The following is a 7773-nucleotide window of genomic DNA, read 5'->3' as shown; positions in this document are numbered from 1 at the left end:
GACCCTAGACACTAATGAAAGAGTAATCCTCCCTGAGTCACCCCAAAGCTAGTAATCCCTGGGCTGCATGGTGGTGATTAAAAAGGAAAGGTAACAGCAGCTGTCTTTTTGTTGAGTTTAATTATGTCCTAGTACCTGGGTGAGTGTTAATTTCCTGCTGGCCCTGGCTGTGGTGGAGATAGGTGTTAGGTTTCTGCAGTCTCTGAGGACTGAATGTGCAGACATGGATTGTCTCTGGTCTGGGCCTAGGGACACAAGCACAGTGCACAAGAGCTCAAGCTTGTCAGCTCAGGTTGCGTGGCTTTTAATTTCTATCCCTTAAGTTGGAGACATGGGTCACTGTGCACCAGAATACGGAATAGTACTATCAGGTATCCGCTAGACTGTACAATTTAATTAATACCTTCTACCTTCCTTGTCCCTCACTTCTACCCTGCCAACAACGGTGGCAGCATAGCAGCTGCTGGGCCAGTGAGGTAGAAGTCAAGTTGCCAGGCAGAAGAGGCCCTTCCCTAATCTCTTCAGCAGGGTTCAAGGTCTGAGGTGGTAGAACTGTGTGTTTCCTTTCCTCACTTCCTGGCTCTGAATGTTCAGTGGTTCCCTGCATGTTCCTCAGAGTGGATGCTCCTAGTATGCCTAGCATACCTGAAGCCCTGAGTGCAGTTCTCAGCAGTGGAAGAGAATTCATGCTCTTGCCCATCATCAATATGTAATGTCATTCCTTCTTGCTCTGGAATTCCTGGGTTCTGTATACTGACGAATGGTCCTGTCATTTTCTCAGTTGCACAATTGGTCACCTGAACAATCCTTGTGAATGCCTTCACCCTTCAAGAGCCATCTTTAGTGGTGACAGATTCCTATGGCTCTCCATGTGCTGTGTTCTTTCCTCCTCCATCACACTCGCCCAGTCACATCCCCTTATGTAGAACCTGCAAAAGTTACATTGCTCTCTCCTATGTCCTGCCATTGAAGGGCTCTTCATCCACAGCGGATCTGGTTGTCTGCTTGCTCAAAATTACCCAGTCTTCCTCTGTACTTGTGATGACATTTGCTAAACTTCAGTTATCTTCTTACTATCTTTGGAGATTCTCAAGTTGTACTTCCACTATTGCTTTTGTAGCCTTTTATTTTGAATTATTTCATTTTTATGTTTCTTTTGGGGTGCTTGGGGTTGAATTCAGGCCCGTGTGCATGCTAGGCAAACTAAATCTTTTTGTTTGTCTTAAGTGAAATTAACCTTAAATGCATGGGTGTTACATGTGACTATTATCATAATAAATGAACCTGAAATGGTTTCCTTTTTGGAAATTGTACATTGAGAACCCTTAATCTAGTCTAGTCTAGTGGTGTACTGGCTAATCTGGATGTTATTTGAATATTTGATATTTATGTGCCTTTTGACATTTTTCTGGAATTTTCTCCCTGGAATGTAGCCCTTTCCTGGACCCCGGCTAAACTGCTTTTTCACAACTGAGCAGAAGTGTTCTGTACTCTGAGAAGGTCTCAGAGTACAGAAGGACCCAGGGAATGGCAGGCTTTCTCTTTTCTCTGCTTCCTTAGACAATTTCCATGGCAGGAAACTTGACAGTTTCCCCCCTGATCTGTGATTTCTCCCTGGGATCAGATCTGATGTGATCCTTTGCCTAAAGTGAGCCCTCAATGATGTTAGGCAAATGAGGAAGGTGTGATGATGCCAGGGAAATGCCTTCATCCTTATCATCATCCTCATTTATAAAAATCAAAGACTATTGGGGGAGTTTGGAGATTTCCTTTCAGCTCCTTTTAGCGTATTAGTGTATAAAGACAAAGAGGTACAGCAAAATTAATTGTTCACAGACACAGAGTAATTCATGGCAAAATTCACACCGCACAGTATTACACACTTTCTTTTGGATCTCTCCTTGTGATTTCTTCTGATGAAGTGGCCCATGTGGAAGATGTGGCACGGTAGGCCCCAGCCTGGGGAGGAAAGTTCCTGATGACAGGGCTCTCCTACTCCTGCCAACTCCTTACTGGTTGGAATTCTTGTTGTAACACCTGATAAAGGAACTCACATATTTCCTGTAAGAACCGAACTTTTTTTTGTAATTAATAGAAGGGTTACATTATATTCACCAGATAGAATGTACACTTCTTAATAATCATTGCTACCCCTTCTCATGTTTTTGTCCTCATTTCCCTCCTCTACCTCACCCCTCATCTTGTTTTCCCCCTTCCCTTTCCTATTTCAAATAAACAAATAAACGTATATACAATATACCAGATAACAAGGTAAGATGAGAAATAACATAGTACATTAAGAACAACAGTCACACCTTCTATGGCTCTTGTTTCTATATCTTGGAGGTCCTTTCATTTAGCCTCATCCTATATGGCCTTATGTTTTTAAGTTTTGCCCTATTGTAAACCTCTGCTAGGAGAGTCCAATGTTTAAACTAATTATGACAAATGAGGGAAACCATTGAGCCTATGTTCCTTTGAGTCTGGCTTACTTAATATGATTTTTTTCTAAGTCAAGAGCTGAACTTTTAAAGGAATGAAGCTTCTTAGTGTGAGGAGACATGATGTGTCCGGGAGAGAAACTCGAGCCTGTCCTGTGCCTCCTCTTTGATTGTTCATCATTCTTGGGGTTCTTCCCATGAGGAGACTTTTCTCTAGTTCTTCACTCTTTCCTGATACTTTATGCATGCCTTCTTTGGAGAGGACCTATAAGTGAAAATCCAGATGTGCACACAGATGCTTCGGGGTGATTATTTACAGAAATCTTCATTCTACTCCTCTGTCCACAATAGGATTAGCTAAATAGCAAGTTCTCCTGTTATGCTTAGTTGACAAGATGTAGACAATTTGGATGACTTCCAGGCATGTCTGCTGTATAATCCTGCATCTATCCTTAATGATCTCTGTAGGGAAAATCTGTAGGCTGCCAGTGCCTACTGGCACCCATTGCTGAATAGCTGGAGCCAACGTTGAAGGGGCAGGTTGTGGACATCATGTTATGTGTGATGGAGAAGAGTAGCAATCTTCCCTACCTGGAAAGACTTAACAGGGATCGGAAGTTGACGGGCTTTGGAATTTGCTAGAGATCTCAGTTCTCCCATCTGCATCCTCATATCAAATCACCTTCTTCATGGATGAGAAATTAAGTTTTGGAGTAGTGTGTATGTGTTTTATTTGATTCCACACTTAGTTGGAAATCCAGCTTTTCCTGATTATGGGAGGAAGTATGCATTTGGTCTGAAATTCCTGGACTCAAGTGATCCTCCCTTTTCAGCCTTCCAAGTGGTTGGGACTACAGCCTCATGCTTACCATGCCTAATCTTCTGTGTCATTTGACAAAGTATAGTACTTCATTATTCATTGTATTCAATTTTATTTGTAAGCTTTTCAAACAATTTTGGAATGGAAGTTATCTTCTAGTGTTTTTCAAAGATTCTTTTTCTTTCTTTGCTCTTTCCTTTTTTTTTTCTTTCTTAAAAAAATCTTTTTAGTACCAGGACTTAAACTCAGGACCCTGTGCTCTTGCTTGACCATTTTCTCTCATGGTGGTATTCTACCATTTGAGCTATATCTACAGTTTCTGCTGGCTAATTAGAGATAAGAGTCTTTTCTGTCTAAACTGGTTGTTTTTTTTTTTTTTTTTGCCAGTCCTGGGGTTAGACCTCAGGGCCTGGGCACTGTCTATAAGCTGTGGCACCACTTCTGACTTTTTCTGTTTATGTGGCACTGAAGAATTGAACCCATGGCTTCATGCATGCTCAGCAAGCACTCTATCACTAAGCCACATTTCCAGCTCCTCTAAGTTGGCTTTTAACTGCAATCCTCAGATCTCAGCCTCCTGAGTAGCTGGGTTACAGGTGTGAGTTATTGGCTCCTGAAAAGTTCATTTTTCTTTGGATTGTATTTGCTTCATTACATTGTGATATACTGAATGATAAATCAATAATAATTACAGGTGACCTGTTTTATAATAGCTACTAGATTTTTTTTTTGTGGGTCATGGGGCTTGAACTCGGCCTGGATGCTGTCCCTGAGCTCTTCAGCTCAAGGTTACTGCCCTATCCCTGGGCCTGGGCATTAGCCCTGAGCTCTTCAGCTCAAGGCTATTGCCCTCCCCTTGAGCCAAGACCCCCCCCCCACTTCCTGTTTTCCAGAAGTTAATTGGAGATAAGCATCTCAGGTCCAGGTCCTTTTGTGCCCAGGCTGGCTTTGAACCTTGATACTCAGATCTCAGCCTCCTGAGTAGCTAGGATTATAGGCATGAGCCACTGTGCACCCGACTAGCTACTAGATTTTTATATTTAAAAGTATGGCCTGTGGTATAGGAGGTGAAACTAAAATGCTTAAACAAATAAAATGCAGATGAAGCCATCATTAAGTATTGAAGATGCAAGAGCCTTTTGCAAATTGTCTAAGTAACTTTTATTTCAGAAAATCTCAGTGCTGTAGAGATTCCTGAAGAGAGAAAATGAGTGATTTGTTTTTTAAGATGCTTGTCTATGACCTTACAAAATATATATGGGACAGTAATTTGAAGCATTTGTAGGGCAATTTAGAACGCAGTAATCCACTAATGTAAAAACCAGACTGCACTATGAACTGCAGAAGATGAGGGTTTTATGAAGTATTTTTTCCTAGTCTTGGGGCTTGAACTCAGGGCCTGAGTTCTGTCCCTGAGCTTCTTTTCCTCTGGGTTAGTGTTTTACCATATTACTGTATCACTTCTGGTCATTTTGAGTAGTTTACTCATGGACTTTTCTGCATAGGTTGGCTTTGAACAGTGATCCTCAGATCTCAGCCTCAGAGTAGCTAGGATTACTGGTGTGGGCCACCAGAGCCCAGCTAGTTAGGAAATTAAAAAAACAACTTTAAAAATGTGCATAAAATGAGAAATTGGGAAATGTCCTAGTTTTAAAATCTATTTTAAAAATCTAAAAATATATTCTCTTTATTTTCAACAAGAATGTCTATAAAACATTGTTAGGGTTTGACTATGAAGTGTCCCCTCCCCACAAAAATTCTTATGTTGAAGGTTTGGTCCACAGGTGAGTGGTTCAATTATTGAGAGATGATTGGATCATGAAGTTTTTTTTTCTTTTAACCCCTTGGAGTAATCAATGGATTAACTCATTGTTGGGTCTATAATTTGATAACATTATTGGGAAGTGGTGGACACTTCACAAAGTTTGGAGGAAGTGAGCTACTAAGGGCATTTTGAAGGGTGATTTTTGTCTCTGATCGCTTCTGTCTCTCTCTGCTCCTTGGCTGCCACAGATGAACAACTTTTTTTCCACTGTACCTTCTTCCATCATGCTCTGCTTCGTTACAATGCCCAGAAACATGGAACTAAGCAACTATGGGTTGAAATGTCTAAAATCACGGCCCAAAATAAATCTTCTCTCCTTTAAACTCTTTTTACAATCTTCGAGTAATTGATACAGTAGTGAAAAGTGTGACTAATACAGAGAAAAGAATTTGTATAGGCTTGGCATGGTAACACATACCTGTAATTCCAACACTTAGGAAGGTGAAGTAGAAGGCACAAGAATTTGATAGAGCCTGGGATATATAGCAAGACCCTGCCTGAAGAAAAGAAAAAGAATGTGTGTGGGAGATTCCAAAAGGCAAGCACGCAAAGGAAGATTGGGAAGGTCCTACCTGCTAGTCTCCTATTAACTGAATCCAAGAGGGAATGGAGAAGCATTAGGAGAAAACATCTTCCAGCTCCATAATTTGTACACGTAAGTTCTCTGCACAGGCTGAAATTAGTCAGGGATGAGAAGGATATTCCTTTTCTGTTTCTTCTCCTGGTTTATTTTTTATTGGATAATCCATTTTTCTTATGTCATTTTCATCTATAATGAACATAAATCTGATATTCTCATTAAAATGCTGAATGGATATTCTGCATCGTCTTTAACCTGACTTTAGGTTAACATTTTGCTTTTTATGTTTTGTTGTTTTTTAGTTTCTATTAGTATTAGTATTAGTATTGTGGGTCATAGGGCTTGATCTCAGTCTGGATGCTGTCCCTGAGCTATTCAGCTCAAGGCTACTACTCACTTGAGCCACAGCACCACTTCCTTAATGAGATATTTTTAAAAAGCCATCCTTATGCTCTTTCTAGAGTTAGTGGATTAGAGCTGCTTCTGTTCCTGTGCTTCTTCAACCCTAGATTTCTGCTCTTTATTTTTTTTTTATTGTAATTAGTAAAAGGGTTACATGATATTTGCCAGATAGAAGGTGCATTAATTCACATACGATTTCTGCTCTTTAATGTGATGTGTAAAGAAAAATTCTCTCCTATTAGTTATATCAGCAAGGAAGTGTGGGCATTTACCCTGGAAGGCCGGCCTAGCCTCATCTGAGGGGAAAACCAGCATGTCCCAGGACACCAAGGATTAAAATTGCTCTGCATAACAGTATAAGTTTTGTTTCCACGTGATGAATGCAGGGGCTTTCTTAGGATAATATGCCATGAATTGTCTTTTGATTCCCTCTCTTTGGCTAGAAATAGGCAGAAAAAGAGATTGGGGCACTGGATTCTAAGAAGGAAGGACAAGATTCAATTCTCTTCTGTTTGTCAGAGGCAAATGGGGCCCTTTTGGTGGGTAGGGTGTAAGACTGTGTGAGATCTCTTAGGAGAAAGATGACCAGAGGGGATTCCTCTGGTGAAAGAGGTCCTTTACTTTTCTTTGCTCCTGAACTCATAACCTTGAGTATGGCACACAGATCACTTGTTTTTTTTAAATCCCCCAACACACTAGTCTTGTTTCTTGGCACTGTGCCTTTGAACTTCCGAACCTGCCAACCCTCTTTCTAAAGGCTCAATACCTGTTTAAGCTGCTGGGGAAATTTAGATTTTCTACTGTAGCAGGACAGCCATCAAGTTTCTTAATTCTCCCCAGGATGTCCTTCCCTATAGGTGCCACATGCCACGGGCTTTATACACAAACATGATTTGCCTGATTGTTGCAGTCTGGGCCTGGAATAATTTTAATTAACGGGAAAATGGTACTCAATACACCGATTAGACCTCTTCAGGTACAACAAGATAAAAGCCTGATAATTTGGATGGAGTACCCTTCTTAAACGTCTACTCTATGCACGGCAGCCAATGGGAAAGCCAGGCTGGCTCCCACCTGATCCAATGAGTAATTAAGAGAAGGCTTATTCTTCCCTACCTCTCCCCTCCCTCCACCCCGCTCCCCAACTGAAGCTTAACAGGTTGGTGGTATAATTTGGAGACTTTCAGGGGTGGCAGACTGGAAGCTTAGGCAAGAGCCCAGGCACCTTCTTCCAGTTCCTCAGGAACCATTCAGCTGGGTTTGAAAAGCAGGCAAGTGAGGGAAGGAAAGAGCTAGAAGGAGGTAAAGTAGGCAGTGGCTCTCAGCAAAGTTTGAGAGGCCCTGTGGCCATGACTGATCCAGGTACCCAGAAGAGTAGCGATGGCTCTGTTTCTCGCCTGCTCAATGTGGTGGAAAGTGAGCTCCAGGCAGGGAGGGAGAAAGGCGACCCTACAGAGAAGCAGCTTCAGATCGTCCTGGAGGATGCAACCCTCTGGCAGAGATTCAAAGAAGTCACTAATGAGATGATTGTGACCAAGAATGGCAGGTGAGTGTATCTGTTGCCTGGCCTGGCTGGCACTGCTTAGCAAGGGAGGTGAGACCCCTTGAATATCGAAGAGGCTGCTGCTCCGCATTCAGAGGTGGCAGGGTCTGTCTGATTAAACACCTTCAGTGAACTCTCTCCCATGGCTGTCCCCCAGCCAAC

At 41.9% G+C, this 7773-nt stretch overlaps 1 protein-coding gene across 1 annotated transcript in view; it reads left to right on the top strand.

Annotated features, from left to right (window-relative positions):
• Tbx19 (T-box transcription factor 19) overlaps positions 1-7773 on the top strand; it is a 33068-nt gene continuing 25295 nt past the window's right edge. The window contains exons 1-2 of the mRNA XM_090340506.1: positions 1-90; positions 5524-5741. The gene's annotated coding sequence lies outside the window, so the exon portion shown is untranslated. The remainder of the gene's footprint in view (positions 91-5523; positions 5742-7773) is intronic.

This window comes from Megascapheus bottae, chromosome 10, assembly GCF_031878675.1.
Source record: "Megascapheus bottae isolate mThoBot1 chromosome 10, mThoBot2.hap1, whole genome shotgun sequence".
Classification (NCBI taxonomy): domain Eukaryota; kingdom Metazoa; phylum Chordata; class Mammalia; order Rodentia; family Geomyidae; genus Megascapheus; species Megascapheus bottae.
Note: the sequence above shows the minus strand (reverse complement) of the source record. Positions and strands in the feature narration are given on the sequence as shown.